The sequence below is a fragment of the Excalfactoria chinensis genome, chromosome 1 (assembly GCF_039878825.1).
Source record: "Excalfactoria chinensis isolate bCotChi1 chromosome 1, bCotChi1.hap2, whole genome shotgun sequence".
Classification (NCBI taxonomy): domain Eukaryota; kingdom Metazoa; phylum Chordata; class Aves; order Galliformes; family Phasianidae; genus Excalfactoria; species Excalfactoria chinensis.
This window is the reverse complement of record NC_092825.1, coordinates 78451266-78476834: the sequence shown is the minus strand read 5'-3', so window position 1 is coordinate 78476834 and position 25569 is coordinate 78451266. Positions and strand designations below refer to the sequence as shown.

The following is a 25569-nucleotide window of genomic DNA, read 5'->3' as shown; positions in this document are numbered from 1 at the left end:
CTCTGTCTCAACAGAGATTAAGACATTCTCCCTTGAAGACCAGTGATGCAAATGAGCTTCTCTAGTCTTGGTTGAGGATCTTGCCTACAGTTTGGCTGCTTCACTCAGGACTCTGACACTGCATTTAAACCACCTACCAATCAAATCATTAGAACATGACTAACAAGAAACCTCTAATAAACAGCCACTGAGATCTTGGGACGATGCCATCTCGTAACGAACATTTGCATATGCCTATAAACATCACTCTAAACATTTTAATTCAGAGGACAGAAAATGGTTTTTAGTCCAGTTTCTGCGAAGGACCATAATTCAGATTGTTAAAAAGTCAAAAGAAAACTCCCAAGGAATTGAAAACATGCCACAAGTGACCGATTAGCAATGTTTCTTGATTCTTAATTTTCTTCGATATTCATTTCCTGTAGAAAAAAACAACAACACAGAAGTTTCACCTTCCTGTCTCTCAGAAGAGACTCTGCCTACTTACGTGAATTCTCCCAGCCACACTGTCAACACATACCTTCTGGAGGCAAAGGGACCTGTATGATCCCCAAAATCCTATTAATATCAATAAGAATGATACAGGTTTGACTGAAAACAACCAGAGGGAATAGCTGAAATGGGCTCGGAGCTGTTTCCAGAGTCAGAATGGTCTGTATCATCTACTTGGCACTAAGACATGCTTGCTGCTGACATATAAATGGTCCAGCTCACACTACTGTTCATGTCTTGCTGTCTCCCACTTTGTTGTCTGCCATTTAATTCACTGGTAACGGAAGAAGAGAAGGTTGGCTTCACACTGCTGACAATACTGAGCTACTCAATAATGATGCTGCTCTGCTATTGATAATATTGCCTAACTTAGCATGGTCTCAGCTGGACAGTTTGCAAATTTGAATGAGACACATCGAAAGTTGTTCAGAGGCCCCACCATAGTGTCACCATACAAACATTTGAATCAGCTCTAGCAAACATATGCCCACCTACAGAAAGGGGAGCTAAGGAGAAAAAGAGGGAGATGCTGAGAGAGAGAAAAGAAGGGAGAAAAAGAAGGAAAGGCAAAGAAGGAGGGAAGGAGATTAGAAAGTATTACAGCATACTACTTAGTGAAAGATTTGCCTATGAAACTTTGTGAGAGACAGTAACGTTTTGAAGAGGAAATCTTGTACCACCAGATAGAAGATTTACCACTCATTCCTTTTTACAATTCATATCTCATCAACACAAATCAATGAAGAACAAAAGTTTTAACACCCCGCAATTCCAATCATATAGCACTAAATGAGGACATGTTCTACTTGTATGCTGGTTAGATAAACTGCAAGTGTCTTCACCAAAATAAAACATGCTCTCATACTTTTAATTTTTGTATAGAATAGCATACACTGCCCTTGTGTTGTTAGTTCTGCCTCAATGTCTGCTGTGAAACACAGTGCATATATATATATATATACATGTGCAGCTAAACAAATACACACACTACTGAGTTTTGTGTTGATGGCTGGACTGTTGGAACCCATGTCCTCTGGGCAGCAATCAGCTATGAAGGAAGAGGAAAAAGCGTAATGATTAACTAGCTCAGTTGGCTATTATTCATGGCAGGTAGAGCAGCAGCAGTGCAGTCTGCAACGCTGCCCTCCCCTCTCCCTCTGTAATGCTGTTGGATCCCTGGAATCAAACTCGGCACAGGAAAAAAGAAAACAACAGCTAATCTAATGCCAACATAAGAAAGTAGATGAATTTCCCCTCCTGGACTTTGCATCTATGGAAGAAACTTGCAAGAGGAAAGATCTTCTGTTAAGCTTGATGTTGAATAAACATGACAAATATCACTGTTTATCTAATACGTATGCATAGTTTTTGGTAAGGCTAAGTTATTGGTATCAGCTATAGGCAATTATTTTCTCTACAGCATAAAGTAAACAACTTTAATGGCAACTGGCAAGTATCAGCATTGTTAAGAGCAGTCTTGGTACTAATACTGGATCAGATAGTTAAAGGGCATCCATTTAGTTGAAAGACTAAACTATGAATATCCCTCCAGCCAATCAGGGGAAAAAAAAATACTAAAAGCATCATGGCAGTTCCCCTCCATTGGTGCTTTACTTCACAGCCCTCCAGGAATTCCTTCAAAAAAAATGTTCAAAAATGCAAAATTCTACTATATCTTACAGATTCTTTTCAAGCGGTCCATCGAGGGTGAACATACCGGAATACCCACTGTGTTTCTCTCACTGATACCTCACTCGGCATTTTGCAATGAGACATCACATCATGATGTCAGTTTTAGGATTTTAGGAAACCAAATTCAGCCTTTTCTACCAATCAACGACGTAACTTCTTCAGCCATGACAGAAAACAAAATCAAAGTTTGAGCTTAATTTTTTCCCTTTCCAACAAGAGCATTTACTGCTTATTTAAGATGACCTTGTAAGAAAACATTTAGCAAAAAAAAAAGTGAATTCTTTCTTTCAATAAACTCACTTTCCCCCTGAAAGGCTTTGCTCTGTGTATGGATTTTTCATTTGCTTTAATTACTTTCAAGTGCCTCTGCTCAAATCAGCAGGAATTAAGTATCTACAACATCAGTGTAGGTCCTAGTGTTAGATGGTATAAACAAAATGTTCTTCAGTGGTCTAAATCTCCATGAGGAGGAAGTCTTGAGAATCTGGGAAGTCCTTTTCCACAAGGAGTACTTCTGGAGACCCCATAACCTATGGGAATCTCAAAGCATATGTTATGTGACTTACGCTGCATAGACAACACATCTCTCCAATCACAAATGCATATATAAACCCTTCCATCTTGCACAAAAACAAGAATGCTGTTAGATTTTCAATGAAGAAAGCTGAATCTCACCTTTAAGTGGCTGGTGCCAACCACAGCAACTGACAAGACATTTTCACCCATCACTGAATCATGGAAAATCTTGAGTTGGAATAGACACACAGGAATCACTGAGTCCAGCTCCTGGCCCTGCACAGCACCACCCAAAATCCAAACCCTATGTCTGAGAGTGGTGTCCAAACGCTCCTTGCACTCTGGCACTTGATGCTGTGCCCACAATGCTGTGCAGCCCATTCCATGCCCACCGCCCTGTGGTGCAGCCTCTGTCCCTGACCCCCAGATGCCCCTCTCCTGGGGGGAAACAAGAAGGCATGTCATCAAAGGCAAACTGCAATCTTCCATAATCTCAGCAATCACCTCTCCTTCTCTCACAAGCAGCCACAAATATACTTACAAACAGTAACAGGAATGTAAAAGTTTTTGTCCTTTGTTAAGTGCTTACGGCTCAGATATCTTTCTGGTTAATAAATACACATAGTAAATCAACAAAAAGAAGAAAACAAGCTCTAAGTAAAAGCCTTTGGCACTCTTATATTGGAAGAGTTAATAAACATTTGTGTGCAGACATTCACAGAAGGAAGAAGAGGAACTGAGGCTGAGGAAAAGGCACACGGTTCAACCATTATCCCATCATAAGCTGTGGACTTTGACTTGAACTAAGATTCCAAAAATAAACACGATTAACACTTAAATCCCAAGCTGTACTTTCAGTGGTACCCTGTGATGATATGCATGCTCAAAAACAAAACCCCAACTAACATCTACAGCTTTGAACAACTTCAACCCTCAGCCCCAAGGAAGAGCTATCACCCAAACTTCCCACTGTGTCCACAGGCTTCTACTGTCATGTTCTAAATTAAAGACACAATGAAACTGAAGATGCAATAAAACTAAAACCAAAGAGAAAAGAAACAGACAACATGAAGGTATGGGAGGTGCAATACGGGCATCTTGAAAACCAGGAGATATCACCTCTGGTGAATCTGATTTTGTAAGTCTCCTCACTTTCACACTGCGTTGCTTTTTGTTGTGCATACTTTCACATAAATTAACAGCTCCTCTGCACTGTTGCCCATAGTTACACCCAGCACTCACAGGTAAGCCCGCAACTCTTCTCCAGAAGGGAAGGAAATCAACAGTACGAAGTAAAGTATGAAAACAATTCTGCACTTACTGACCTGCACTTGGTTATATCTTTCGAAAAGCAGCTTTAAAATACAAGTTGTTGTTGAGGTTTGATTTAAAAATCCCTGTCAGTTTCGACATCCAGGTGAAAGTATTGCTGCTGGCTCCAGAACAATTTGCATATCTTATCAGTAAAGAAAATGTCTGAGGTGCGTACCAATCTGATGAAATTATAAACAAGAGTCCACACCAAGCACATATCTTCCTGTTTGATTTCTGTCCTCTTCACTCCTCTATAATAAATTATAAACCTCCATCTAGAAATGAGACGATCTTAACTGTGCATGTAAAAAGGAAAATGAAAGCAGTCTATTCTTTTTCACACTTTACAGCTGAGAACCTGACAAAATTGTGGATTTGGTGAACAAGCAGAAAAGCTTAGCTTGTTACAAACTACTTCCTCCTTAACTGCCACACAAACTGTAGAAAATCCAATGTATTTATGTATCTTTAAAAAGTTTGCCACACTCCACACAAACTAATACATAAAACTACACCTCTTTTACTGCTATGACTAATATACATGCTTAGCTTTATGTCCTGCAATTAATCTCATCTACTTCAATAAGATTACTCATAATGCTGTAAGTGAAATACACGTGTAAATCCTTGCAGAGTCATGGCCTGAATTGTCAACAGCATTACATGGAACAATTAAATGCCCAGGCCCAGAATGGCTCTCCAGAAAGATTAGAAGAAATCTTTAGGCATAAGAGGTAACAAAATCTACTCCAGGGAGAGGCTATGAGAAGAACAGTATTCGGGGGCTTGTCTTCCCTTGGGAAATTCACCCACCACCAAATTATTCCAGTAATACTATATTCACCTTTTTCATCTACTAGTCATCACCTTCTCTCACCACTCCTTTCTCACTCTCCATCACATCTTGCTACAGCTGCTTTGTGCCAAAAGAGACAGGATATACATTTTCATTCTTTTGCGCAGTAACACAGGGTGAGAGGACAGTCTGGTCCTCATTTTGACTAGCTCAGGAATGAACAGTTCACATGCTAATTAACTGAGCTGGACGCACAGTTGAACAAACACACCGACTTTCCTTCTTAACTTATTACTGAACTGTTCACATACTAGTCTCTCAACCTTCTCTCTGCAGATTACATGCCCAGTATACTCTAGGACAATCTTTAATCTGTACTTTCTTTATTTGAGTTCATTACAAGATGCTGCTGATGGAAACAAATACTAATTGAATACCTAAACTGTTTAGTTCCACCTACTGACAAGTAGCTTTCCACCTAGTTTGCTCTGTAAATATTCAGAAGTTCTACACAAAAAGTTATTCTCTGTACATTATTTAGTGTTTGACTTAAAAAATCATGGCTTCAATAGACACTTCTGCTCGACAAAGTCAATCCCTTAAAAGTTCAAATGACTATTTGTCACAAACATTTCACCTCTACTAATGAACTGCGCGAACAAATGATAGAAAATGCAAAGCTGTATTATGCTTAGCAGTTAACATTTTAATAAGGAGGAGATTAGCAATTTTTAATACCTCCAGTGCTTTGTTATATACAGTAGCACAATAACTGAATATTTTAATTGCTAATTATTTAGACCTCATTCAGTTCTCAGTCAGGCAAAACTCCCATTGAGGGATTCTTGCCTGAGAAAAGAGCTACAGGATTTGTCTTACTGTAATTTGAAAAAACTTCATATATCATAAAAACTCTCAAGTTATAGTGAGACAAAAATCATTAAATCCTTAGCAATATTAAACTCCACCGAAAGTCCCACTGACTCCCAACGCCAATGTTTTTATATTAAGTAAAACACATAATTGCAGTTTACCAATTGTTACTTACCTGCATAATTTAGACCCAGATATGCTGGTGCTCTTAACGAGTTCTAATATTATTTTGAGTCTTCTTATTTTACCCCTGCTTTGGGAAATCTCAGTTCAAATGTGATAGGGAAATAGCATTTCCAAACAATTACACTACCAACATCCTCAGAATCCCAAAAAGTAGCATTTAATTTTACCTTTTGACTTCGGGCTCCAAAAGGGTTAAGAGCAGCTCTCAACACTTCTTTTTTATGCTGCTGTGGAACAAAAAAAAAAGAAATATATTAGAGCTTACGTTTAGAGATTTGCACACAAAACACTCTGAGTTTTCATAACAGTCAAATAAGCAGGAGTTGGTGAGGGAAGTGAGCAGAACACTGTATATACATCAACATACAGCGACCTGAAGGAAACAAAGTCTTGCACATTCACATTTAGCACACAAGTGACGAACAAATAAGCTAAATGTAGTAGCACACAACACATTGCATTCTACGCATACTTCAGAGAGAGAAGTTACACAACTGAACACCGATCCAGTAGGGACCAAGTCATATGACTTCATGCTTAAGAAAACAAATAACACTTATTTTTTCCATTAAGCGTAGTTTTACTCCAGCCAGGGATAAAAACAAATGGGTGTCACAACCAAAGTTTCGCCACTTATGTTTCATGTTCAGATGCATTTGTGGAAGAAGTTACAAGTAAATACTCTAAAAGTTCGAGAGTTTAAAGTGGTTCTTTAATTTTTCTTAAACAGAAAATGTGTATAATGTCCCTCCATCTGTCATCTATAATTGGCTTCAGTGACTAAAATGATCAGCGGATCTCTCCCATAGGCTGCTTTCTGAAAAAGAATTAAAAGCAGACTTAGTACTGCATAACACTAATTGACAAAGTGTTCAGAACTGTCTACCAAACAGGAATATTTTGACATCACAAATTAGACTTGGGCACCCTACTTCCACCAGTTCAGAATAAGGCCTAGGGACCTAACCAGCATAGTTTCCAAATCCTGTTATGAGAGATTCACTCAGATTACAATTCCCAAGCCCAGTCCAGCCAGGCTTTGATCTTTCTCACAGGAGCAGAATCTATTTATCTCCCCTAAGTACCAAACTTCCACCTAGGAACCCACGGCCAACCCAATTACCAGCTCAACCATGGCAGAAATGGGCTAACTAAGCTTACCGGTATTCTGTAATCCTTCGCTGGTGAGGGTTTTTCAAAGATACAGATACTTTAATCACTGAGATTTTGACCCCTCCGTCACACTACAGAACTGATTCAACAGCAATTACTTGCCATGAACTTGTTTCCCTAGATCTCAGATGATTTGCTGTATTAATGGACCTGTGATCTGCTACCTGCTAAAAGTAAGCTGCTATAGAAAAGAACTGCTCTTTGAAGCAACCTAGTTTATTAGGAAGGAACGCATGCAAAGCATTGCTTACTCAAGGTAAAGAAAATGCAATAACAGCAGGCCTTCTGGTTCATCATTTCAGGCCTGACTTCCCACCACCCTCTTGCTACTACAGAGGTGCTTTTGTTTCCTTCCTGCCTACACGATCACAACTTCTTTTCATATTTGCAGCTTTCCTTTTGTATTCTGGAAGCTTTCTACCTCCAGTTGCAACAAACAAACCATGCCCTAAGTTCATCACTTGAGGACACCACCCCAGCCTTCATGGGTCAGTCATTAGCCTCCACAGCATAGGCTGCTGAATGGAGTCTTTCACTGTTTTCAGGGAAGATGATTTATTTTGCTGGAACGAAGGCTGTGCAGCATGTGCTTTAGCTTTCATAAGGTCTATCACGGACTGAAAAGACGCACTGGACGGCAGCTGGCAGCACTTTCCAACATCACACAACCACAGTCTCAAATCATCTGACAGTTCTGCACTGACAGTGAATAAAGCAAAACAGAAAGCCTAAAATATTGAGTAATGAGGATCAGATTTTGACCTTTAGATGCTGTTAGATGTATTGCATGAGGGTCTGTTTGATTTAAATGATACTAGCAGGTATGAAGCTGTGCTCTTTGCTTAATGTCTAACTCGTCTAACAAAATGCTCTGTACTGGCTGGCAAACTACGTCCAGCAGTGAGAGATGGCTTGAATCTCTCTACAGGGTGAGCCATGGGTGAACCTAGAAGAGTGCATTACGCTGGGGAATTCAAAATGGATGAAAAGCAGAAAAAAGCATAGGAAAACCGATCACAAGGTGGATGAAAATCTTCTCTATTTTGAAGTCATTGATCAGTTGGGTCTGCAGCGGAGCTTAGATATTATCTCCTCAATCTCTGTGGAATCAAAAGTCTCAGGTCTTCTCTGGTCTACTGAAATCTCAAATTTCATACAACAAATCGTGACAAACACCTGTCCTTTTTCTTAGTTAAAATTCTTGCCAGAAGATGCTACTCAACAGTCAGTGTAACTGTTATGGTTATTTATCTTGATTTCCACTATTTTTAATTAATCCTCTCCAAATTTCTGTATGTCCGAGTTTAGGAAGTGATAACATTTCTGCCACATAGTTTCATACTTTTATATGAGATATGAGTTAATCAAGACTTTCATTTGAGGTAGTCATTTGTTGGACTAACACGCTAACAGTGCATATATCTAAAACTAGAAGCTGTTCGTTTTGTTTTAAATTCCATTCTCCATGTTGACATTTAATGGTTTCAATTGGAGCAACGGCTTATTGGTGACTCCAATTATTTCAGATAATGCACTCAAAATCTAACATTGTAAAAAACTATGCACACAACTCAGGATATACACTTCAGTTCCACTGGAAATGTAAGCCCTATGTACCCAGACAAAAGTGAATATTCTGCAGCACAGGCTTAGGACAGTCTTGCTGGCCTCAAGGTCACAAAATATATCACAATCCTTAGAGTCTTGAGATAGTTTTCTAAAAAAAAAGTGTTTTCAAGGATGAAGTATATTAGTTAGAGATCTACCATAAAGATAAGAAACATAGAAATGCACAACATAAACAGTTCTAAATTAAAAACACTTCTGCTATGTCATTTGCTCCTACAGTAACAACAGTACATAAATGCTAACAGGAAAGAACTATATATACTCATCCATTTCCTTATGATAATACCATATAAGGAGCATGGCCTTGTGACTTTTGCTGTGAATGAAAAAAATCCTATTCAGTGAATTATCAACAAATTAAGTAAAACTAAGATAACAACATTCCATTCAAGAGTATGTAAAGAATGCATAGATTTTATTTACGTTTCTCTTGCTTATGGAGCTTTTGCTAAGGGGATAGAAGATATTATAGGATGACAGTTGTGCAAAGATCTTCACATTTTAAGGCTCTATATACAAACAGTAAAATTCAAAGAATAAGATAAATTATATTAGCATTATTCCAATTCAATTCTTCCCAAACAGTCATCATATATGCAAACTAAACTCCGGTAGCATGTAGATGAAAATAATCACTGTTGATTAATGCTAAGAATATAGCAGCCAAAAGAATTTCAAACAATGACTCACTGTGAGACTACCAGTAAATCTCTCGGTCTTTTTAGGTTCAGTCAACCTTTCATGAACACTGGGTAAAGTATGCCCTTAACAAAATGGACAATGCAGTGCAGCAATGCTCTTTTTGAAAAAAGACTCGAGTGTGAATGTACTGCTTATGAAAAAAAACTAACCTGGCAAGCTTAGAGTTTCAATTCATCTCATTTCCAGGAGAGTACTGCAAGCAGCAGAAGATTCACTGACTAAGGCTTATTGCTGTCCCTCTGCCTTCAACTGAGGGACCATAGAAAGATTTTTGTGGCTCATTCAATCTCTTCCATTGGACTTAGAACCACAGACCAATTACTACTGACTGTAGTAAAGTCTTCTGTGATATGGACTTCTGTCTACTGAGAACTACACTTGTGATCCCTATAACTTGTTCCACTAGAAAAGCTTGTTTGTCTGTTGAATGACTAGCATTTAGCTTTCATCATAAAGATAGATTCTAGAAAATATCTACATGAAAAGTGCCAAAAACAGACCACTGACTGGACCTGTGACTGTAAGATAACAAACTGAATAAGAACTGGCTTTTTGGCAAGGAAGGGTTTTAAAGAATAATACTCAGTGTTCCAGTCCCATTGTTAATGCAGGATGAAGTCTTCTAGAAAGCAACTCAAGTTCTCTGTGCACTTATAAGTTCTATTCAAAGAGAACTATTTGCCCATGTTTACCTATACAGAAGGTTTAGATTAACTACCCAGGCCAAGAACAAAATGACCCTTGAAGGCAAATTAATGCAATGGAGGAAGGGAAGTAGCAGAGCACCTGTAACACTGTCTGCCAGATTAATCTCCTCTTAACTTTATTTAACTCAGCTTAAACAGAAAACATTGCCTGGAACATGAGAGGCAAATGTTATTTTTAATATTAGTGGTACTAGTAACTAGCATATATAATTCTTCAGAAGGAAATACCAGTGCAGACAGTGAAATAAAACATGCCATGGTAACAGATGAAGGCTTCAGTTGTCAACAAAAATCAGGCTACTAATTCTCACATAAACAGTCTTTCTACATCTTTGATTTTTAATATATAGACCAAAGATCACTCTCACATTTCAGCAGCTTTTGTCTTTTAATGCCAATCATTTCAATGGACTTTTCTTATACCCTGCGCTTTCTCTCACCCTTGGAAAAGGGGAGTGAAAATATCAAATGATATCTTACAGTGCCAAGACCAAAGAAACACTTCAGACATTCCAAAAATTAGGCAATGACTTTGCATAAGGTGGGGAGAGAATGTTATCAATGGTGGGGTGAATTCTTGCCTGGCAGCAGGCAAAATAAAAAATAGAAACCCACAACTCGTTCTGTTTCAATCTATGCTAAGGTCTGGGCTATGTAAACAGCAACTGAGGACTACTGAGTGTAAAACAGAATAATTTTGTTGCTAATCGTGTTTTCTTCTTGTTACTGTTTACTTCTCCCCCAACCCCAAGAAACAGACAAAGAGACTCAAGAGGAAAGTGGGAAATTATTGGCCTGTTTATGACCATTGAAAACAAAGATGCCTTGACAGATCCACTCAATTGAACTATCACCTGCCACAGGATGCAGTCTCACAAAGAACAGTTATAAATATATCTGTGAGAGGAGCTCACGCTGCTGCTGGCCTCTCTGTACCTACTCAAATGACAAAGAAGATTTCAGACTCGAGAGCTGTCAGCTTAGCACTTTACACCAGAATGTAACTAATTCACAACTCAAGAAAACAGAAATATGATGTGCCTGTTACCTTATTTTTTCCCCTCCAAATTTCGGTTTTACTTCTGAAACAAAAAGAGGCTGAAACTTTTCCTTGATTGAGGTCAACCAAAAGCCACATTACAACAATAAAAGACTCCTCTATCCGTAGTTACGGGTATCAGAAAGTAGGAGTTAAACGTATCTGCCTTTGTCCAAAAAAATCATTATCACCCTTAATTCCCTCAAAGCACAGGAAATAAGGTAGGTGGAAAATAGAAGGGGAGATAAAGATGACAATTCTCCTCTCCAGAGGTGACTAGTTCATAGCTGGTTAGTTACAAGCAACAAGTGACATCAGTCTCCCTGCACTGAATCTGTATTCTCTGTAATGATAACTGATGAATGATCTCCCTGTCCTTCTCACAACCCTTCAGCCCTTTTTCATCATATTTTCTTCCACTCTCCCTTTGAGTAGGGGAAGCGAGAGGGCAGCATGGCGGTTTAGTTGCCCATCGGGGTGAAACCACCACAGCAACACTTAACTCCTCGATGACTTTTCTCTCATCTCCTTAGCAGAAACATCTACAAATGTTTAAATCAGAATGTGAGCCAAGTATATAAAAATAAATAAAGCTCAGCATCTATAAAAAGTACACAGACTAACCTGCTTAATTATTAACAGGTAAACACAACAAATTCTGAATTATTTACTTAATCTTTTTCAACTACAAACCTCAGACTTTTAGAGCATGAAATACGCACTTTATTCTAGGACACAACACAGATATTTTATAAGCCTGTGTGGACTTGTATTTCCAGAGGTGGTGCTGTTTTGAAGAATACACACTTCTTATAACCCCAAAATACCTTCCTCTCACTGAACCCTGATGGAACTTTAAATACAGAAATAAAAGTTTGAGTAAAGAGATCCAGTATTCGTGTGTTCTCCAGTAAATGAGATGGCTTGTTTCTAACTTGTATCTGAGTGAAAATAAGACTCATGTGAGGCATATGCACCTTCTCCTGTTTCTGCAGATCTGCTGGTCAAGATTCCAGTCAGAAGCGTTGCAGTGTAGGATAATATTGTGCCAGGAAAAAGCCCGTTTTCTCCACTCAGTCAAGACACCATGGTTCACCCTAATTTATTTCCTTGTTACTGGTTTTATATCTTAATAATTTTGTCAGTATTTATGTACTACATTTTGTTGTGCCTACCAAAGCCTTCCAAAGGTGCAGTTCAGGACATGAGGCATTTAATCACAGAACTGTCACAGCCTCCAATTTAGGTGGCCTACTTGCATTAGCAACGTTTTATTAGCAGGTTATACTCTAAGTTTAATATTTAGTGCATTGTGTAAGAACCGTTTACTGTGTGCTGCTACATAAATGACTTAACAAATTCTGTTTGACACATAAAGAAAAAAAAGCATAAGTAATACATGTATTTCTCAATAGACCTACCACTATAAAAAAATAAGGACAAGCATCAGGCATGAAGAGAAAATAAAAAAGCATACGATATTGGAGTTAAAAACTAGCTTACATTGTCTAGACAAAACAGGCAGAATTGAGGATATATGCACGATATCCCACCTATCCTTTAACTTTTGTTTTCAAATCTTCCACTGGAGGCCTTAGAAGCTGCATAGCTAAAGGAAAAGAGAATTTGTTTGCTGAAGTCTTTCAGTGGAGGCAACTGTAACCAAGCACACAGAAAATATCCCCTAAACCTCTCATATTTTACCAAACCCACAAAGAAAAAGTAGGACTTCTATTTGAGTTTATAAGCACTCCACTTTTTCAGTAGGTGGGTAGATTAGCTGTATACACCCTCATGAATTATGCAGCCCCTTTCCAGCATGATCTTAAGCAATGTTAGCTGGAGGCCCCAGTGAAGGATGTACTGTGCATAAGCAGCTGGTCATTCCAAATGACCATAACAGCCAAAGGAGACTCAGGTTTTCCTGGAACAGATGGAAAGCAGTTCAGAGCAAAGTAGCCAGTTATCTCACTATAGAGATGTCTGTTTTGGACGTAGTGGTATTCAGACCTTACCCCTGGAAAGGAGTTTTTGTTATCTTCATCTCTAAGTTGTGAGGAAAAGCATACTGCTTTTCATTCTCTATTTAAAGAGTGAATGAAAGGTACTCCTACGGGCATTTGCAAGGGCCATATAAAGAGAATTCTTTGGCCTCATCTAAGTAAGGCCTGCATTAAAGGACCCATAAAGCAGTTCCCATGCAATTCTTACTACCTTGGAAGTACGGATGAAGAATGGATTTGGTCTAGTGGCTTCAGCTTTTCTTAACTTTCATATTACTTGAACCACTTCAGGTAAGGATTTCTCATTTTACTGTCCCTGTCTCCTTTAACTGTCCTTGCACAGAACAGTGACCCCTTCCCAGGATGATAACCTTCCAGCAAGGGATGCCTCCAGGTGCCTTTGAAGCTCACAGTACGCCAGTGAATCAGAGAAACCTCATCAAAAAGTCAGGAATATTGTAAGTAATCAACGTGTTTTAGTTTTTTATACTTCTGTTGTCCATTTTGTCACTATATCCATAAATCCTTTATAAGGAGGTATCCAAGACAGTCACTTAGGTTTTAGAAAATACGAGATTTGTCTTCTGCCAAAGTATGTGATCTCAGCAAAAGCATTGTGAAGTATTTTCAGTATTATTTCAAAGGGCCCTTGCTGTTTATTGCCATCCCTGACAAAAGATCAGTTCCAAAGCTTTCTGAACTTTCTTCAGCTGATGTTTTTGTGAAGCAACATTCAAAACCAATTTATTTTTTATTTTGAAACAAAACAAAACCAAAATGGAGCCTATTTCACGTTCTTTTTTATTCTTGCACTTTGCTGAATTCTTCAAAATTATTCCAAAGTACGAACAACGCTGACATCCAAAAACACAACACAGAATTTCAGTTCACATTTCCAATGTGGGAAAAAAAAAATAAAAAAATCTTTGAAAATGTAACTTTTCTCGGTTATATTCAGCGAGGGACATTAAAATTTCAATATTTGCCACTTTACAATGACTTATGGACACAAACTAGTTCCTTAGGCTGGTCTAAATGTAAGGGGAATTCAAAGTATGCACTTGAAACAGTACTAAAACCCACAATACAGCTCCAATCCTTGTGTCACTTTTTCATTTATTTTTTTCCTATAATTTCTATGATTTGATACAGATACCATATTTATTTTTTGCAATGATTAACAAGCAAAAATTAGTACATAGAGACCAAGTAGTAAGGATGGATCTAATAAAAAATTAATATTTTTACAAAAATAACTATGAGATTAATCAATACGAAGACTGAGATATTCAGATCAGGAGGACATTTTTAGTTCTAACATTCATCCTGCTGTAAGGACATCGGGACAGTCTGATTTAGCAAAAACCTTAACTGAGATATATCAGTATATGGTATTTGGATTAAAACCATCTTGGAAGCTCTACTGCAAGATAGTAGATAACTCCATTATGAGAATGCCACTTATCATATAGAATTAAGTTTGAGTAAATTAAGGTCTGAAGGAAACAATTCAAAAGATACTCTATATTTAAGTTGAAGTGTCCCCAGTAAAAGTGAACGGATATTTTGAGATCAAACTAATCTTTACTGTAATTTTACCTAAATCAATCAGAGTCAAAAATCATTCCAAGTCATTCTTATTAAGAAATTATGTCTATTATGCTGTAGAGTTTCTAAATTATGAGCACAAATACTTTACATAGTAAAAATCCATTTCTTGAAGTTCTAGCCCTCAAATCATGCAATCCATTTTACACTAGTATTTCATTACATATATGCATATGACCTACGTATGGGACTTTTATCTATATTTTCCTCAAACATACCCAGAAAGACCTTAATTTTTCCCATCTTTAACGCAGGTCAAGGGATTATCCAGGTTTTTGTCCTCTTACATTAAATTAGACAAAATTCTGAAATCTATCATAAAAAACTGTTTTTCAGTTAAGAACTCTTCTGACAAGACAGGCCAAGAGTGAAAGAGCAGGGACTACTTTTACAGATGTGCTGAGACACAGAGGATGAAGTGTCTGGCTTAAAGTTATTCAGGAAATCAGTGACAGAGTGCTGAACTTTCATCACAACTTACAATCCACTGCATTAACAACAAAGCTTTCCTTCTTTTCTGTTAATTAATATAAAGGGCACAACAAAAATCCCAGTATTAATCTGCTGCGTTAACTCAGCAATGCCAAACTGCTTTGCATTTGCATAACTCTAGCATTAAGAATTGCAAGGTATTGTATACACAAGATGGAGCAAAACCAAATAGAACTATATTGTTCTTCCTTTCGAAGCAGTTAAAAACAAGCAAACAAACCAACACAAAGGGATTAAGAGTAAAATAATCTCACCTAACTTTGGCCATCCAAAAGACTGTTGTATAGGCTGCTTCTTCCACTACTGGAATGAGGTGACCATCTCAAGAGTGTAACTCCATTTCATATCATACTCATGGCTAAGTCAATCTCCAGAGAAGCCTCTCCTTTTCCTTTGTCAACAGAGATAGCCCAGATGCCATGACTAAGTGCCAGCTGTCAAACTGAGTGAAATGTATATCCCTATCACAGCACAAAGTAAGTCTCCTCAGAGTTCCCTTGATATCTTTTTCCCAGATGCAAAGCCAGGTCAAGCCAAGGTCTATCTATGTTAAGAAGTTAGTGAAGAGTTAGGTGCATACTATATATACCAGTTATATATACCAGTTAATGTTCTGACAATTCAGACAATCAGAACTCATTCCTTCTTAGCTTCTAGGCATGCTAAATGTTGGCCACCATTTCTTGAGCTGCTGGCATTGTGAGCAAATGGCACTAAATTGCTGCATCTAGCTGAGACTGGTGTAGCACTGAGCACACAGTGGAACTCCAACAGGAATACTCAAGGTGCTGCCACAATATAAGTAATGGCTATAAATAAAACTCACAGCAAACATCAAAATGAGATTTTTCAAAGAAAGGTCATGACAGCCTACTATCAGACTGCCATCACAAATCCTAGTATTCAGAAAAGGAAGTACCTCTGAATCCCAGCAGAAATGAATGTGACTGTGGCTGAAATAACCTTCGAAGAAGAGAAATGCTTGTATCATTGTCTCTGTAAACCCAAGGAGTGGATGTGGGGGTCTTACTGTCAGGCTACCGCTTCACAACTGGGCAAGTCACTGCTTCAAATGAAAGTTACAAGCTAACAGCTCCCACAGTAGTGCAGGTATCTCCATTGGGAATGGTTATGCTATCGGTCAAGAAGACGGATACCCACAGCAGCAGCTGCAGACCACCTCACACGTTACGGCCAAGGAGGCACTAGGATTCCAAACACAGACTCTTGCTGAATCCTGCAACATGTCTGCAATGACCAGTCAATCAGTTCCCTTACTTAAGAGTAGAAGGGCCTTCCACAGCCAAAGAAGAGCAACAGCCTTTCCTAGGAACAAAGTTGAACCTTCTTCTAAGCATGCACGATTTGTTGACCCTGACCTGCCTTTTCCAAAGAGAGCTATGCTTAACAAACAAAACCTACTAGAAAAACACTCCATGGCCTCTACTCTTTCTCAAGATAAGGTGATGAGAAAACAAACAGTTGACTCAGTGACAAGCATCCTTAAAGAACCTATTTGCTAATAATGATAATAGTTCTTACTTCAGGTACTAACTTGTCAATAACACTTATGCATGATTTTTTAAGGGCATGAAAGTAATCATAATTCTGTGCCAGAGGAATATCTTCCTAGCTGTCAGCTACTGCAAGTGAACTACCCAAGCCAGACCAACCTCCATCATGCATAGGAATTAGACTGATTTGTTAATGTTTATTTTTGCAGGGAGGAAAAAGAATATCTTAACTCTGAACTTTCCACTTTTGTTAATGATTAAAACGTTATTTAAATATTAACCTTATTAAATTAATAATTTATATTACAGCCCTAAAATTTACCTACAATGCGTATTAGCCAAATCTGTTTGTTGTTACGGGGGCAGGCAGTTGGAGTGGGTGAAGTATTCAGACAAAAGAAAACAGTTTCCAATAGAAGGATAGAGACCATGTTCTATTTGTCTCAGAATAACATCTATTATTTAGTGTGGAGCAAATATGTTCAAAAGCTAAATGGTCTCTTTCAAATGACAGAGACATTTTTTATTATTATTTTCTTTTTCTTTTACTTTTTTGTTTAGTACAACATGCCCCTGATATATCCAAATAGCTCTATTTAAAAGGCAATCTTTATTAGGTGATTTTAAAATGAGAATTACAATATGTACCAGCAAAAAATTGCTCGACTGTTTACGTAGCACTTCCTTACAGAGGCCAATTACTTTAGCAACGGACAAGATGAAATCTGTAACAACAAAAAATGGGACTTCAATGTTAAATGAGAACAGAGTAATTTTGTTTCTAGGTCTGGACACCTAAAATGAGGAACAATGACTGAAATCTATCTCATGCTACCAAAATAACTGGTGCCCCAAACGCTTTCCAACACAAATGTCCCTGGCAGGATTTCCAGCTCTACAAGCAAGAAAAACTCACCTGAAAAACAACTCGGGGTGAGATAAAGAACAAAAGGAAAAAAGGCTTCCTGACTTCCAACCTTGTGCTTGGATGATCACATTGCTGCTTCGGAACCTATGAGATTCATTTTCTCGTTATTTTTTTGATGAAAAAGACTTGCACTCGGCTCTATATCGCTCACTATCGTGGCTAAAATCAAACATCAAATAGGCACAGTAGCCATTCAAATCAGAAAGCGAAGACAGAAAACCCAGTCCTTACAATCCTATCTGGGCTAACCCCTTGTAACATGTGGTATTTCTGCTCCAACACACGCACTCACACAAATCCTCCATGTGACAATAACACAGGCAGTGCAATTCCAGTTACACCAAGCCCCACCGATTTAAAAAGTCAAGAGTTAACAGCAGGATGCTGTCTGAGAAAAAAAAAAGCAGAACTTACAAACACATTCAGATTGCCATTGCCCAAAAATCTGAGTAATGTTCCAGATATGTTATGTTAATCTGTTACACAAGATTGTCTGTAATGTGAATATTTTTGTAAGGAGTACTGAGGGTGGTGCTGGGGGTTGGATGAAGGCAGGTGGCCAAAGTTATTACTGAATTGAAGAGGATTATTTTAATTATTATTGGACTATTAACCCTCTGCTTGGTTCTATTTAGCCAGTTGCATTTGTTTATAAGTAATATGATTTATAACCATTCCACTTGAAATTACTGTTGATCACCGAGCATCTGGGAATAAAAATACATATGATTAGATGTGCAAAGCTCATTTGAAGGCAGTTTTATGCATAGACTGGGTTTCTATCTGCTAAAAAAATAGCTTTTAATAACGAGATATCAAGGAAAAAGCAGTGAGAAATGATATTTTATGTATATTATGTGATCTGTGTATTCTAGATGCACCTCATAATGAACGTGACCAAATACTAAACACGAACTGAAGAACAAACCTTTTGTGTTGATGCAAAATTTGAGTGGCAGGAAAAAAAAAACCCAGCAGAAGATAAGGGTTTTCATTCACAATGCAATGTAAATTAAAAAACCATGGATACAAAGGAGCAGAAACAAGAAAGGTAATATAACAAACTTACATTTCACCCTCCATCATTACAAGGATCAAAACTGGGGGCATACATCTTCATTCTGGTCAGATGGCCACTATAAGAATAAATTACAGTAGCTCATACAAGAAATAAATGTATCAAGGACTCAGTTATGTATTAAATGGAAACAAAGCAAACCAACACGAAAAAAAAATAGGAGAAAAAAACACACCAAATCACCAAGTGTTGGTTTCCTTTGTTGATGATGCTGGTTTGGTTTTTTGTACATTTGTTTAATGAATGACAAAATACATATGGAAGTATGGTACAACTCTTCTTATCTGCTCATTTGCCTCTAATGTAACTGGGAGCAGCATAAAGCTCTGAGATTTCCTTTAGCAAGCCTATTTTCATTTTAAATAGGTCTTGATGGTGCTGTAGCTTCAGAGCCAAAAAAATAATAATCAAGGCCAAATTTTATATGGTCGTGCTATCATGGTAGAAAGGCTTTTGCGAGGATTGGATGTTGTAACTGTGTTTGTACATCTGGCCCCTGACAGACCTTCGAAGACTTAGACATCCATAGATACTTACATGGATTATTAAATGGCCTGTTAGCAGACGGGGTGGCTTCAGGACACTGCCACATTTGAATTCAGTGTATGCAGCCGGACTCTGCCATTTCATTTGGATACTTAGAGCATTAATGTTATTATATCCTGTAGACCTATATTAACAAGTTTGATGTAACAGATGGGAGCTTTTTCATAGAAATGTAAACAGCTGAGCCAAGAGCCAGCACGTTCTATGGACAGACCCTACAGTGAAATATAGTGTTCTACTGTTTATTCCAAACACATAACAGCACTGTAAGTAGACCACTTTATACAGTGAAGAAATACACTGAAGGTAAAAAGTATGCCTCAACAATTTCTTTTTGTACTTTCAGGTTTTGGTTTGGTTTGGTTTGTGGTTTTTTTCATCAACATGTTCCCTCTAATTCTCTCCTGCAGATCTGTCCAGAATAAGATGATTGAAATATTGTCCTCTATTAACCAGGGCAGATGATCTGAACCAAACCTCACTGAGTCTTCTTGCAGGGCACTCTCAGCGTCACCACATTTCTGAGTTCGAATATGATGCTCATGTTAGCATTAACTATTACAGATGACTTTACTGGCTGTCTGTAATATGAATATTCTGCTGAAGTCATTTAACAAACCTGCTCCTTAGTAAATAAAAATAATTAAACTGCTTCACAAAGAAGAGAAGCACAAGAAAGCTTTTTCTTTTTTTTTTAATTTTTAAAGGAAATTAGTATTAACTATCCTTTCTGTATTAGCCTTCTCAACTTCTGCCTCGAGTTGCATGCTCGGTCTTGCACATATATTTTAAGGGCATTCTTCAGGTTGTATGTTTGCCAGAACAGAATTGAAATGATCAACAATAGCCACATCTGACTGGGGTTGCTTCTTGTATGCCTTCTGCAATGCAATAATAAAAGATACTTAAAGTTCAGTGCTCTGGAACGGTAACTCTAATTATTGCAATGTTTACTACAGGAAATTATCTGTTGGATGACTCTGCCCAGAATCCCCAACAGGAAATGGGATATATTTCTGTTTGCGCGGAGAAACAGAAAGCTCACGCATTGTTCGCAGCACTGCCTGAAGCCTCCTCTCTGTTATTGAGGATGAAAGACAGAGAACTGCAGCTCTTCCACAAATGCAATATGCAACAGATTCCTACAGCAAGAACTGAACATGAGTTGTAGGTTTTTCCCTAGGAAAATGGGACCCAACTGCTACAGAGCAGTGCCCCCAGGGTGACGACTGGGTGATCTCACTCAGATAAAGAAATAAAGAAGAAAAATGAAAACCCTCCCTGTTCACAATGGACAGTGAAAGCAGAGCAAACCCAAAGGATGGGATCTGTTTAAAACTAAAAATTGGACAGAGTCCCCCTTGAATGCCCTTTTATTAAGATGCTCTTCTCCCTCAGTAAGTCCATAAACATGCTTTTATAATAAGGTAAGTACTTATCGGAGAACAAGTATCCACATTAATCAGGCTTATGACAGTATTAAAACCGATACAAATGGTTCTAGCATGGCAACCATCATTTTGCACTTCTCTGTTTCTGACTCCCTTCACCAATTCTCACTCTCACTCACTTCGCACTTCCATTTCCTGTCTCAGGGCCAGGTTTTCAGTACTCTCTGTTCATCTCCAGCTCTCTCTGCAGCTTTATGTGACAACCCAACTGACTCCCCTGCTGTCTTCTGGGATACTTATAACATTAACTAGGCAAAGTCCACATTCTGTTACTTCAAATATTTCTCAAGTATGTACTCACTCTGTGCTTTTGAGATCACCAGACTTTAGTTTACATTCTTTAAGGCTTGATTTTTGCCCCAAGTCCAGTGTTTCTCTAATATAACGTTTACATAAAACAAATGTTCCGGTACGTGAAGAAGACTAAAGGAACGAAGGAGGTATTTGGCTGTCCTTTAATTTTGCATGTGTTTAATGTTACCTGAGAGAAACGTACCCATTTTCGTTTTGAGTCTCATCCACAAACTATGCTGGGTGACTGTGCAAAGAGCAGCACGCTAGCTGCTTACAGAAGAGATATGGAGTTAGGAACGAGTGCTGGATGTTCAGCAGAGCAACTCAATAGCTTGTAGGCAATGTTTGCTTTTAGCTCAACACCCTGTACCTCTGACATCTTTTGTCCCATCCAGAGGACTAAATTCCAGAGGCAACAGGGCTGACAGCTCTTGTTTGGCCTACCACTCACAGAAACTGGCTAGACATTTCTGGTCCGGGTTCAGCAACCAGGTTCGTCTTCTAGTTGTGGGAGTGGAGATGAAAGCAGCATATTTCAATTAGGTTCACCATAGAGATGATCTGGAGCTGCGAATTAATTGAAGACCAAGGAGGACAGCTTCTGCATAATAGAGGCCACGGAGTCTCGCTCTGTAATTACAGTTAAGTTCAGCCCCATGTCAAATAGAAATCAAAGGTGATCATTAGGCCCATCTCTAATCAGATGTTTTTTTCCCTCATCATGAAGTGCAAAAAAATCCCATGTTTCTTTCTGTTTCAAAAAGCCATTCGGGTTGAAAATGAACCTGCGTGAAAGATCTTTATTCCTTCATGGACCTGAACAAGTTTTCCACTGTTGCACGGAAAGACCAGAACAATGACAGTATTGGGAAGAGAAATGGCAGGGGGGAAGGAAAACTGCCTTTTTGGCAGTATTCACAGAACACTACTTAGGGTAGGTGGAGTCCTGCTGGGTTTAACCAACTGTTCAGATCCCCTGTAACATTTTACCGGCCCCCAGCTTCATACTGTACATCTAAGAACAAGCCAAAAAAGCTCATATATACATATATTTTAAAAGACACAAAACTCTTGAGCACACATCCAAAGCAGATCAATTGCCTTTGCAATATTCTCAGAACAAAATGTTCCACCAGCAGATCTGATAAGAAGAGCCAAAAAATGGAAAACACTTGCTACCAATTTATTGTAGTCACCCATAAACTATTACTAGAACATTATGTATTGGGGTTCAAGCCAGAAAGCTATTAAAGCGGACTGCACTAGTGTCTCTCCACTATGCTACTGAAGCATTAATAAGTCCTTAGAGAATTGTGTTTATGTTGAAAGAATCATCTCATAATCAAATTTCCACACACAAAAAATGCAGCTCTTTTTAGAATTACTGTGTGCCTTTGCTCTCTCCCCCACATTGGCTACTGTCTCCACAAATACCATCATTTTCTACGTTTCTGTCTGGCCCAAACCCTGACGTGCATTCTTTGTGTTCCAAGCTGGACAAATTTCAAGATAAATGGTGCTAATTGACAGTGTTAATGGGAGCAGGATGTACCACATCCCTTCCCCTGTTGTCTCTGCCTAAGTGTCTTTCTCACTCCTTAAGGTCATTTCTAGCCTAAGAAGAAAAAGAGTTAAAAGATAATGCTAAAAGGGTACAATTACATTTTTTATCTTTTACTTTTAACATAAATAATAAACATCCAGTGGTGTTCTATGGGACCGTGCTTCCAATTCCTGTTACAGGAAAACTTTGAATAAATCAAAACTCTCCTTCTCCATTTAAGAGAGAACACTGATATGCAGGAAGATGGTGATTAACACCACAACTTCATGTTTTACCTCAACAGTTATGTTCTTTTGAAAAGATATATGCTCTCTTTTCAGACTCTTTCCTCTGATATTACACAGGTGTAAAGCACATAGAATAGCAGGCCAAGCAGAATGATGGCAGTTCCTCAAACACTGGAAGCTCCTTGAAGTCTTAAAAGTCAAAGTGAACTAGGCCACCAGACAGACTTCAGCTTCTATCTTAATAAAGTACAAAAAGACGTAAAGTTCACAGAAGGCAAAACCTTGTATACATCTATTTATATTACCCAGAGCAATGTGTTTAGTTTTGAAATTCTCAGTATTTCTTCTCATGATTATTACTAGTGTCATCAACATTGTATTTCTTCTCATTATTAGTAGTAGTATCATCATCACCATCACATAAGAATTTCATCCATTTTTCCCCTTGCAAAAACAGCAGAGAATTTAGGAAAGGGCAAACTTAAGATAACATAACATTGATTATTATTTCTGTTTTCAATCCCAGGAATATTCTTGTGGTCCGGAATCACTGGGAAAGCTCTCCTGTCCACTAACAAGTAGACTGTTCTCATGGGGAAGAAAAAGTTAAACTTCTGTGCAAACAAGGAGAATCCTCAGCAACAAAATATCTATTCAGTGCCCACAGCCATCTATTTTGTGAATTTGTTGGACAAATGGTGTTGAATTTGATCAGACCATACTGATACACTAGAGTTCAAGAGAAAGAGGAGATCAAATGTATCTCTCAAGTAACTTCACTCCATCCCACTGCATTTTTTATCTCTTGATCAATGACTGTGGAATATATTTCTTCCTCACGCAGCACATTTAGGTGTGGAGCTTTTATAATTGCCTATGTAACTAGTTACATTCTTATCAAACTTACAGCAAAAACAATAAGCAATCACTTCTGTACGTACTAGTTCACAGGACACCAGACAGTGATTTTGCACAAAACAAACAGACCAAATCTACAACTAAATCTCTCCCTGTAGTCTGACTCTTCACAGCACACCTCAAGCTCTACTGTCATCATGTAAGTCAACAAAATCTGCAGCTCAAGAGGTTCTTTTGATTCTTCAAAGGACGCAGGAACAGGTGCTGGAATAACATGTCAGTGAGCTGTTTTAAGCGAGACCCTCAGCATAATGCTGAAAATCTCACCATGCCAGAAAGAGAAATGAGAAGACAGTAGTAGGCAAATCTACAGCCAGAAAGGCCTGGGAAGGCCCAGGTCTCAGACTTTATCTAGAGCCTATTCAATTACTGAATTATTACACAACTCCATTAGTGCATACACTTGCAAAAAAAGTTGTCCACTGCTTCACTGAAAGGTTTACACTGAGACGGAAGGCTGGTGCCCAAGAGAAATGTCCTGGATGATGCCTATGCCTAAAAGGCAAGATGTGCCTAATAAGATATTTCTGTAAAGGGAAACCGAAGTATGATACTAATAAAAAATAAACGACGTTAACTTATGTTAAATCCTTCTCCTCCGAAAATACACAACTGAAAAAACCCTACCCATCAATTCTAATGCACAAGCAAGTCCTCTCCATCTGCCAAATATGTAGGTCATTTAAATGAGTGACAGAGACAAAGAGGCCTGATTTTAATTCATGAAATATTCCTGCTAATAGCAAAGTTATTGAGACATCTGTTAAAAGCCTGACCTGTTACAATGGGGGGATATCTAAAATGACTGAAATTTCTATTTAAACTAACGCTGCACTATTTTATTGGGCATTTTAAAAAGGTATTTCTATTAATGAAAACATTATATAAATTAGAAACAGGCCTGCAATAATCCTCCAGATAAAATCTAGCACTGCGTTCTAATGCTATGGTATGAGCTTTTATTTGTGCGCACACTACTTGTATATATTACAATAGAGCAGTTATAAAAAAAAATAAAAATCTAAAAGTCATAAGCCCCGTTTAAAGCTTGGCAGGGAACAGTTGGCAGACTATTAAAAACAAAAAAGTAAATATGTTTCATGGCCTGTATGTAATTGAACATTCTTCAAATTCCTCTAATGGAAACGCCAATAAAGTGGAAATCCTTGAAACACGGACACAGGTAGATAGATGTGACTGTGGGCAAACTCCTCTACCCAGAATGAATAATGGGCCTTCAGACAAAAAAAAAAAAAAAAGAAAAAGAAAAAAAAAAGAGAATTTAATAATGGGCCACCCACTCAATAATACCAATTAGGCTTTTGCTTCTGGGGTAGAGGTGAGGTAAACAGAGCGAGGTGGCAAATGCAGAACGAAAGCTGCCATGAGGACTGTTCAGTGGGTGCAAGGTAGCACCCAAGGAAAGGGAGCTCAGCATCAAGGCAAACCCAAGTCATGCACAGGACTGGGCTCTGTATGTAATGAAGATAAGTCTATTTAGTCATGGCTTTCAGAAGAACTAGGTCTCATGACATATGAGATGTGTCATATAGGTGGTGAGTACCTTGCTCTCAGAGGCTGTTTCAGGAGCTCTCCACTGAATGATCTGCTTCACAACTGGCTCATTCCCAAAAGCCAGTGTTGGAATCATAGAATCACTGAATCACCAAGGTCAGAAAAGACCTCCAAGATCATCCAGTCCAATCATCCACCTATCATTAAACCATGTCCCTCAGAACAACATCTAAACGTTCCTTGAACACCTCCAAGTCGGTGACTCTACTACGTCCCTGTGCAGTCTGTTCCAGCATCTGACCACTTTCTCAG

General features: G+C 38.3%; 1 protein-coding gene across 6 annotated transcripts in view; it reads right to left on the bottom strand.

Moving 5' to 3' along the window:
- Nucleotides 1–25569, bottom strand: part of ZBTB20 (zinc finger and BTB domain containing 20) — a 448076-nt gene that overhangs the window by 383328 nt on the left and 39179 nt on the right. For 4 of the 6 annotated variants that reach the window (XM_072352146.1, XM_072352172.1, XM_072352128.1 and 1 more), the window contains exon 2: nucleotides 6037–6096. The gene's annotated coding sequence lies outside the window, so the exon portion shown is untranslated. The remainder of the gene's footprint in view (nucleotides 1–6036; nucleotides 6097–25569) is intronic. The other 2 variants (XM_072352155.1, XM_072352164.1) reach the window with 1 other exon arrangement.